The following is an 11067-nucleotide window of genomic DNA, read 5'->3' as shown; positions in this document are numbered from 1 at the left end:
GAGAGAGAGAGAGAGAGAGAGAGAGAGAGAGAGAGAGAGAGAGAGAGAGTATTCCATTTCATTGAATGAAAGAGATGATTACGTTAACTGTTATCCACTAGACTTCAGGTGGCCACATTGATTCTCACTGGAGAAACACGTGTTTCAGAGCTTGAGCGATGGCTCAGCAGTAAGACTGTTACTGCTTTGCAGCAGATATCTTGGCTTCCAGCAACCACATCAGGCAACCCACAACCACCTATAACTTCAGCTCCAGGAATCCCGACACACCCTTTTGTCCTCTTTAGGCACTTCACTGTTATGCACAAACCTTTACTAAGGCACACACATATACACATAATTAAAATATAAACAAAATCTCTTAAAAACTGTGTATTTCAATTTATATCCTGTTTTTGCACTCTTTCTGGTACAGATCTTTAAAATATTTTGATATACATCCTACAAGATCACAAACGGCACAGAATTTATTCTGAGCTTAGTTTACTCCTCAGTTAATCGTAGGGAGTGAAATTCAAGGCTGATTGCATATCAACTAATAGTACGGAAAGTTGTTTAGTTTCTTTTGAACACTTGGAATAATGACTAACACACATATACCGTGTGCCCAACCCTATTACAATAACTCTCTATTAGCAGAAGACATTGCCATCCCATTTTATAGATAAGAACACCCAGCCACAAAGAGGTTAAGTGACTGACTCCATTTCACTCTGTAATTACACAGAAAAAATTGCAAGCTGAAAATGCATTTACTACACCTACAACCCATCCCAACTCAGCATCAGAGAGTTCATTGGTGTGTCTGCAGCATCGTTGCTGTACCAGCTACTTCTTTGTCACTGTGACCAAATACCTGATAAAAAGTGACTTAAAGGAGGAAGGTTTTATTTGGCTCACAGTTTGAGGGTATACAGTCCATCATGATGGGGAAGACAGCAAGAGGCCAGTGGGTCACGTTGCAAGCAGAGAGTGAACAGGAGGGGGACTGAGCCACAAAACCTAAAGATCCCTCTCCAGTTACCCACTTCTTCCAAAGAGGCTCCACCTCCTAAATGTTCCAAAGTTTTTCCACACAGCGCCACCAGCTGGGGACTAAATGTTCAAGCATGTGAGCCTGTGGGGGACATTTTACATTCAAACCACAGCATGATCTCAGGGATGACTGGAAGCTATGGCTTGTCCCCAAAGCCTGGCATTGTGAGAGTCGTGTGGAGCATGACTCGTAATTATAAAGTGAAAAGGCCATTGAAGTGGGAGACCACCTGTATTCTCTGTGTGTCGATTTTCCTTTCTCTGTGACTCCAGTGCTACGAATCCTTCTGATATTATTCAGGGGCTCCTGCGGGTCTATTATTTTTCTAAGTACCTTTTTGTCCTATTCTTCCCATTGATGGCTCCTAGCCGCACACTCTCTCTTTCTTATCTGCACACACAGCATGAAAAGCAGCTCTAGACAGGAGATTTCCACTCCTGTGCCACCTGCAGCAGGGACTGTGTATGCTATGGGATGAAGTTGGGGGATGGGGACTCCTGAGCAATGCCCAGACCCAGAAGTGTTGACTTGGACATAGCAGGACCCCCAGACCAGCAAGTCAGCACAATCCACACTGGGCTGGGAGCGGCAGAGAAAGGAGCAGTTGTTGCCTCTTGGAAAATTCTGCTCTTGTAAAAATCCTTGGCTGTGTGTCTGTCTTCTCTTTCCCTACCCTAGTTAGCCAGGATAGTTGTCAGGAAGATGTATCCTCTGTTTGTGGGTTGTGGAGCGGGCAATGGGGAACAAGGTTCTTGTGAGGTGTTAGCCTCTTGTGAACCATCACCTCTTCTATCTATAGACACCTTACTTGAACCTGAATCTATAGTTTAATCATTGACCTGGTAGGGACAGCAGAGGCAGGGCCCAACTGGCAATTGGAGAGGGAACATTTGGCAGTCAAGCGGTTCTCCACAGAGCATCGGAATCCCCAAGGGGGGCAGCGATGTCCTCCATTACAATCTCTGGCCATGCCCTTCCCTTCACATCTGCTCTGTTTTTCCTATGCTGTCCCCACTTCAGGCTGATCTAAGTGACTGAGCTTCTCCCTAGGGTTTTGGGTCTGCCAAGTCTAGTCTTCCCTTCTCCGACTTGTTCCACCAACTAATTACACGGCAGGACTTTCCCCTCCATCTGCACTTTAGGGGCTCCGCTTCCTGCCTCAAGGTTGCCACCTCCTGAACTTGGCCCCAGAGTTGGCAAATGCAACAGAAAGGAAAGGAAAAGCCAAAACTCACACATTGTCACCTCCATACCCCTAGCACCTCCAGTACTTTGTAGCAATTTTTTCCTCGGCCTTACAATTTTTCTTGTTTAGCTTTTTCAGACAAGATCTCGCTATGTAGTCCTAACTTTCCTGAAATTTGATACATAGATCAGGCTGCCCTAGAATTTACAGAGATCCACATGCCTCGGCCTCCCCAGTCCTGGGATTAGAGGTGTGTACCACCATACCTGGCCTCAACCTTATACTTTGTGTTGGCTGCTAAGACCAACAAAAATGCATGTTTCGGGCTGGCAGGGTAGTTCAGTGGTAGAAAACTTGCTTAGCGCACCCAAGATCCTGATTCTATCCTCTGTACTAAAATACTAATCTCTTTGCTTTAGACCTTTGACCTCGTTTCTCATCCAGGAAATACTAGGGAGCAGTGAAATTATGGGCTGGAATTCAGAGAGAGTTATAGAACCTCCAAATCTATCAACACAGTTTCCTACTTTTTCCCACCTGAGATTCTTCACCGGGATTTTTGCTCCCTGGTGTGATGCCCATAGGTTCCGTCCTCAGGAGTCACTGGCTGACTCCCAGCCCCGTTGCTTTGATCTCATTTTCCTCTAACCACATCCTAGGCCTGACTCTTCTTATCTGCCTGGTGGCACTGTGGCCTTCCTTGTCCCACTTTTCTAGTTCTGCCCAGCACCTGACTTTCAGACAGTTGAAGTCAGATGCCGCACCCTCTGACCTGGAAGTCACTTGCAGGTAGGCACTCCCCGAGAATTGATTTGGGGGTCACATAAAAGCTTTCCCCTGTCTCGTCTGTCAGTCCTACTGGTGCTACCGATCTGTTTTCAAGTAAGAATCTTTGTGGTGGCACACACCTTTAATCCCAGCACTGGGGAAGCAGAGGCAGGCAGATCTCTGTGAGTTCAAGGCTCGCCTGGTCTACAGAGTGAGCTCTAGGACAAGCTCCAAAGCTACAGAGAAACTCTGTCTCAAAAAACAGAGCAAAACAACAAAAACAACAACAATAACAAATCTTTGTATTTGGTAGTTAGGATAAGAATTCTGATTATATTTTTTTTGTAATATAATCAATCAACAGTTTATTTAACACTGTTGTGGTCCAATCCTTAGCTTCTTCTGATGTTCATCAATAAGACTTGTCAAGTGCCAAACAGCCATGAACCTCCTCTGAGCATCTTCGGTGAACTTAACTCTGATGTGGCCGTGAAGAAAGAGGAGAACTGGTAAAGCTTTGGAGGGAGAGCTATGTGGTTTTGCAAGCTAGTGAATGCTACAGCTTGACTGATGGATGTCCCCTCTGCCCCCAGCCTCCAAAGGAAAAGTCTGTGGGTCTTGTGCCAATCAGTGTTCTTCTGCAAAACTGTCAAAGGTTCATACATTGCAGGCAAGAGGTGGCAGTATCATTCACAAAGTTCATGCTTGAAAAAGAATGTCTAATTAGGTTACATAAAAGTCCCCCAAATTTCTCGAGACTAAGGTGAAAAGTTGCAGAAGCACTTTGCATCGCAAGAACGAGGGTCTGAGGTCAGTCTCCCAAAATTCGCATTTAAAAAATGGCATGGTGGTGTATCCTTGTAATCCTAGCACCCTGGTGGCAGAGAAGGTGGGTCCCTGCACCTCAGTGTCGCCTACTTGATGTGTGCCAGGCCAATAAGAGAGCCTGTCTCAACAAACATGGGGGAATGACATCTTCAGATGACAGTTGAGGCTGCCCTCCAACCTCCACATTTACACACACACACACACACACACACACACACACACGTGTGCACACACCCCTTTTAATGCTTTAACTAAGTTTCTGGTTTTGTGCTAGTTGTTATCAGAACGGGGCTGCATGCAGCCTGTGGGTCACAGGTTAGACATGCTTATAGAGGTCTGGTCTCTATTAGGAGGCAACAGAAACTTTAAGAGACCGGGATCTAGTGGGACACCCAGACCATTGGAAAAGTGACATTGAAGGGGCCTGGAAGTCCTGGCCTCTTTCTCTCTTTCATGTGTTCATGTGCCAGTCATGAGGTGAGTTATTCAGTTCCACCGTACACTCCCCTATAGTTCAAAGCTATGACATCATTGATCACGGACTAGAACATCAACTCTGTGAGTCAAACCTCTTCTCCCTTTAACTTGGTGGTCTCCAGTATTTGTTATGGTAACTGAATCCTGACTAATACAGTGGATTTGCGAGTCTGTCTGCTGGGAGGCTGGGTGGGGTAACAAAACCCTGAGAGTCGCCTAGTTCCCATGACACTGTCTGCAAACACGCTGGTATCATAACTGCAGAAAATGCAGAACTTAACACCACCTCTAACCAATGTGGTGTAGTGTGTGAACATGAGCACTGATATCCACTGTCGACTATGGAGCCTTAGTTCCCATCCTGCTCTGGCTGGTACAGTCAGTTATGAGATGTTTTCTTAAGTGGCTCGTCTGCACCTGGTACTCATAAGATTCGATGGTTACTTCTTTCTGAAAATCAAAGAAAGTAGGAATCAGGATCTACATGTTCAGATCTCAGGTTTCCTCCCAGGTGATGTGGACCCACTCTGTCCAGGACCATAACTGGAATACACTCTTCCCTTTGTACCACACAGACAGGAGCCAGCACAACAGGCAGACAGGAGCTGGTACAACAGGCAGACAGGAACCGGCACAACAGCGCCCAGCTCCTTAAATGCTGGGTGAAGCTTTTCTCCAGTGAAAGGGTGATTGTCATGTAAGAATATTTTTCTGTAAAACTGTCAAGTTACTTCCTCAAATTTTCTTCCTTTTTTTAAAGATTACTGACTTTGGGGTGAGGAAATTACAACTGATATTTACTAACTCTTAGATCCAGGGGAGAACATGCCATGGATTCTTCTTTAGTTTTTAATTAGAAAGGGAAACTCCACGTGTTTTCTTAAACTAGTCAAAACTAGTTGACTATTGACGATTTTGGAAAAAAAAAATGTGACTTTGTCCACGTTACTCAAAGGCTCACCACAAGAGGGCGCACGGAGAGTGGTAGTTAATGAAAGGCCTTCCCCACTTTAAGTCCTTGGGGGACACTTAGCAGAGCTGATGCTGTTTCCATGGAGACAAAAGTCTGAATCACTGTATGAGTTTTTAATGATGGAGATTCTCCTCTTATATCCTTTAACTATGCTCTGTTTTTCACCTATGTCTTTTCTATTAACAGCTGCGAAAATGACACCTGGCTTGTCATTCCTTCCTTATTCCTGGTTACGGTTGGCCCCTGAAGACATTGGATTTTTCTCCCCAGTTCCCAGTGGAGTATGTAGGAGGGCCATGAGCTATGTCCTCTCTCTGCTGTGTTTCGTAGTTGTTAATTTAAGCCACAAACACTTGGTTTTCTTTCACTCATCTGTGGGAAAACTGGCAGCATCCCTAGAGAAATCTGTGCCTGGGATAGCTCATCTGTGCAAGGAAGGATGAGTCTGAACTCCAGGGTAAGTGCTGTGAGCTACACACGTGCAAGCAAGCCTGATTTCACCTCCACTGCTTGTTCAAATCGTGGGTTAGCAGATGAGTTAGAAATGGAAAGGGTTCAGCAGTCACTTGGCTTTCAGTTCTGAGACAGTAATCGCATTTTCCTTTATTTGTTGAGAGAGTGGAATGAGGGCCATGCATATATCCTTTAAGTGAACTAGAACCCTCTCTAGTGCCCCCCTGTTGCCATGTGGCCAGGTAAATGTTTGTGAGGCCCCACTGCCTCTCTGGATTTAGGAGCAGCATCACTGGGTACTGATGGGTATGAAACATTCTCTGCTCAGCCCTTATCACCGTCTTGTGGCAGAACTTCCCAAATATGACACAGTGGCCTGAGGGAAGGGAGGCCTGCAGCTCTTATCTTAGTCTGTCAGCTGTCACCAGGGCATTCTGGTGGCCAAGACCAATGAGTCACTTGAAGGAGTCCTGGAAACAAGAGGTGGGGCTAGAAGTATGTTCTGTGTGTATAAATCACTAGAATTACCATTCTCCTAAGGGCTTGCATTCAGAATTCACTGAGAGGTGGACCAGTTAGCTCTACAGTTGTTGAGGGTCCCACCCTAAAAGAAACACCAAAACAACACAAGGGTTGCAATAAGATAGAAAGTTTTACTTTTCAGACCATATTTATTTATTTTTTTATTTCGAGTTCATGGCCTTGAACCGGCAATGAACTCACTATATAATCAAAGATGACTTTGAACTCCTGATCCTCCTGCCTCCACCTCCCAACCATCTAAACAGAATGGTGTAAGAGGTAGGCAGAAACACTTTGATAAGCGACTTCAGATATTAAGTAAGATGTCTTACTCCCCAGCCCATTCTGCTCCCAAGATCATACATACTAGGGTTACAACTCCCAAGCTTCCTATATGCCTGCCAGCTGCAGGCTGAGGAGGGCAGAAAGAGTGGGGCCTGAACTAAACCAGGGATAAGAGAGAAGAGGCTGGGATGATGCTTTCCACATGGCCACCTGTCCCCAGTCCAGGCTGTCAGATGCAATCATCAGACTAATCTGTAAGAAGTGAGAACTGGAGGAGAACACAGGTGTGAGCCAGTGGGAACACTAAGGGTATTCACCCTGACAGGGGGTTGGGGCTCTGGGAGCACAGAGAAACTGAAGAGAGGAGTTCATGGGCAAGGAGATCACCAGGGCACCCCAAGGTGAGGGCCTCAGATTTTCATCTTGTTGTGTTTCTTCCACGGATACCCCAGGACAACGTTAGTCCCATTTGTTCTGAATTGCCAAGAACGGCTTGATTTTAAATATTCTATCTGCTTGGTTCTTAAAGATACAATCTTACTTATTAGTCTGGTTTTATGTCCTAATTTTTGTCTCCAAAAAGTAGCACAAGCTCAAGATCTTTGAATTTGGCCCTTTTCTTTTCCTTGTAGTAGGACATTTCCTAGGCGATGGCTAGAGATGAATCATTTGGCAACGCACCAGGCTGGGGTCTGGAAATTTGCTGATGTCGGCCACCGTGCGGGCTACTGCTGCATGTGAGCGGATTTGAAACTGTGGAAGAAGAGGAGATGGATCAAAGGCCCTCTAAATGCTAACCACTTCCAGTGAGTTGTGAATTATTCCAGGAGGGCCTTTCTTAAAATTAAATGAGCCCAGCAAAACAGAAGTTCAGTCCTCTGGTTCTGGAAATTTCTGCTTGCTCAGTCTAATAGCTTCCCCTTCTGCTTCATGTTTGACTGACACTGTTCCTTTGACCCTATTTCGTTCCCTTTCTTCAGCTCTTGTTTTGTTTTGCCAAAGTAGTTTCTTGATTAACTTCTTCACGGTGGGCACATGGGTAGGAAAACTAAGTTCTTTCTTGCTCCTTCTTATGCTATTGATCATCTGAGTGGGAAAAGAATCTAAATTCAAACTCATTTCCCATAAACAAATTATTTCATTGTCTTGAAGAATAATTAAGTTTTAAAACTTGGTGTTTTTCTTTCAGCCTATTTCTCTTGGCCATCTCTCCACCCTCTTCCACTTAAGCCGGGCATTTCCTCATGCAGGGTGAGCAAACACTTTCATCAGTGCTCCTTCTGAGAGCCTCTGCCTCTGGAGGATAAAGGGGATCATAGTCAGGGGGAAAAGTTATCCATCTTCCTTGCCAGGGGCCAGAGGCTGGACCTTTTATGGATTTCATGACTCACCACCAAGCTCCCAAAAGATTAATTTGTTCCTCTTGTGTTTCTAACCACATGGGCCAGACATCAGCTAGAAGCCCAAACTCTAGCGCCTTGACATTGTTTGAATGACCTTGGAAGCGTACATTTCTGACAGAGAGCTTCTTGGCAAAGTGTCAGCTTCCAGGTCTGAGGAAAAGAGCCTTCAACTTATGTTGAGTCACATGGTAGAAGGTAGCTGCTAAGAGGAAGGGGCAAATTGATTTCCTCTGTGGAGGGCCAGCACTGATCATACCCCACACAGCACTCATGAGTGGGACTTATGCATTAGCCCAAGGGAGCACTTGCTAGCAGTTGTGGTCAACTCAGAGCAGGATGGGCTACCACAGGAATCTCAGTTCTCCGTGGTAAGAGTTACCAATTGGTGGCGACATAAGTCAGGTCCCAGAACATACAGAACGCCTGGAATGCATGATCCTTAGATCACGTGAGAACTGTTTGTGAGATTAAAGAAATGACTAGAACACGGTAGATGCTCCATCTATGCTGACTAAAATGCTCATGGACTTAATTATACCTTAGCTTCTTGAATGGATGATGTCACTGGTTTTGTTCGCTGTAATACTCATAATAAGGGTTCAGTCACAGCTACCTTTAGTTACTTATATTTTTAAGTTAATGGACTATTCTCTCCTACAAACAGTAGCTGAGTTTGAAGTGGTGACTCGGTCATGGTCCCAATTTCACTGCTTAAAGCACCTAATCCTAACTTGGTATTGGGAATTGGACAGGATGATGTATGCTTGTAATCCAGCCCTGGAGAGGCAGAGGCAGGAGGACCACCATGAGTTTGAGGCCAGTCAGGGATCCAACAAGTAGACCTTATGAGGGAGGGGGACTTGATCGGGGGGAGGGGAGGGAAATAGGAGGCGGTGACGGGGAGGAGGCAGAAATCCTTAATAAATAAATAAATAAAATAATAATAATAATAATAAAAATAGTAACTGTTTTTTTAAAAAAAATGAAAATAAAACCAAATACTGGTGTTGGAGTTGTGACAGATCTCAGTGAGGGAGCTTGCTTAATATGGGCAAAGCCCTGGGCTCTATCTAGCGTGTTAAACAAAAAACAAAACCTTGGGATCCTGCAAATGAAACCAACACACAGAGCACAGCACAATCAAACCCAAAGCCCTGTTTAGTCATCCTGGTTAGGCATAGGGCTTTTTTTTTTTAATTTATTTATTTATTGAGGATTTCTGCCTCCTCCCCGCCACCGCCTCCCATTTCCCTCCCCCTCCCCCGACTGGGCTTTGAACTAACAGCAAATGGGCTTCTGGTAGCAGCTGGTGTGGGAAATACGGCTCCCCTCCAGTCCCTTACCCCGGGAACTGAAGAAGGCATACCTTCCCACTAGGGGACTAAAGAAGGCATGCCGGAGCGTGGTCCATCTCCTCTGGAGCCTTCATTTACCTGCAGTAGAGGTTGGAATAGCCCCTGAAAAGGCAGGAGCAGTGGATATGGGGACAGGTGATGCTCAATAGTAAGGTGGGAAACTTGACAAGATGGCGTCTTTCAGTTAGGATTCAGAGACCCACTACCGTGAGCAAAGCACAGCCAATACCAGGATGTGACATGTCTCACAGCCATAGTCAAGGCAAACACAGAAGGAAGGGATCTGCTTATTTTAGCCTCTTTTTATTTTCTCTCTCTCTTTCTCTGCCCTGCCCTCTCTTGAGTGTGATAGGGACTTGCTATGGAGTTCATATTGCCCTTTAATTCACTATGTAGCACAAACTGACCTCAGAGTTACAACCATCCTCATGCCTCAGCTTCCTGAATCATGGGAGTATAGGCATGCCATGTTAAGAGGCCAATACTCTTCTACATCAAGAATTAGATTTATCTGGGCAGTGGTGGTGCACACCTTTAATCCCAGCACTTGGGTGGGGGGTCAGAGGCAGGCGGATCTCTGTGAGTTCGAGGCCAACCTGGTCTACAGAGAGAGTTTCAGGACAAATAGGGCTACACAGAAAAACCCTGTCTTGGAAAAAAAAGAGAAAGAATTAGACTTGATGGTTTGATAGGGGGACATTTTCTGCTATATGAACACACACACAATGCACACTTTATAGGACACTGCAAAACAAACAAAAACCATTGTCATTTCACACCAATTCAACTTTATTGCACTGATACTTTTAGGACTCTCTGTGGTCACATATAATTTATTAAAGAGATGAGACAGTCTACTAAAAATTTGTGGATGTAATTTTTATAATTGGAATTTTCTGGTGGAATATATCATAGGCATTTTATTAAGCATTTTGCAAACTTTTGTTTTATATTTTAGCTTCTCCTGGTTAAAATAGATTTCCTCAGGTGGCTTGACAGAGCTTGTGTTTATGATGCCTGAGACCCTAGGGTCAGTCCTAGGACCAAAAGCCAACGATTTGAAACTTATATTGGTGTTTGATATGATGTCAGTAAACTCTCTGTCCCGCCTACCGCACCCAGTTATTGCCCATAGTCTCCTCCTGACCCCCAGATCTCACCTCTGCTTGCTCCATTTGGAAGGCCATCAGTTACAGTACGCACATCTTAGTCTCTCAGCTCACTTCCGTATTCTTCAGTCCAGGGGACATTTCTTAGATCAACGTATGTTACTAATATGGGTTTCACTGTGACATTTTCATAGACGTGGAGTGTGCTTTGACCATACTGACCCCTCTTGTTACTCTTTCCCTCCAGCCTGATCTATTTCCTTTCCTCTTCCCAAATAATTTCCTCTCTGCTTCCATGTCTTTATTTTTTTTAAATCTAGGCTGTGCACCCGAGAGAAACTGGGAGAAATTTGTCTTTCTGAGGCTGCCTTAATTTGCTTAACACAGAGGTCTCTGGTTTCATCCATTTCCCTGCAAATGACGGAATTTTGTTTTTATTATTTGTTTTTCTTATTGTGTGTGCACATGTATGAACGTGCACTTATGTACCTGTGAAGGTCATTCAGAATCTTCCTGTCACTCTCCCCTAGACTAGGTAGCCAGTGAGCTTCTGGGTCCTGCCTGCCTCTGTTCCCCAACACTGGGGTTTCGGGTCACCATGCCCTGTCTCTGTCCCCCAACACTGGGGTTACAGGTCACCATGCCCTGCCTCTGTCCCCCAACACTGGGGTT

Source organism: Microtus ochrogaster, chromosome 16, assembly GCF_000317375.1.
Source record: "Microtus ochrogaster isolate Prairie Vole_2 chromosome 16, MicOch1.0, whole genome shotgun sequence".
In the NCBI taxonomy this organism is placed as follows: Eukaryota; Metazoa; Chordata; class Mammalia; order Rodentia; family Cricetidae; genus Microtus; species Microtus ochrogaster.
This window is presented reverse-complemented; position numbering follows the sequence as displayed.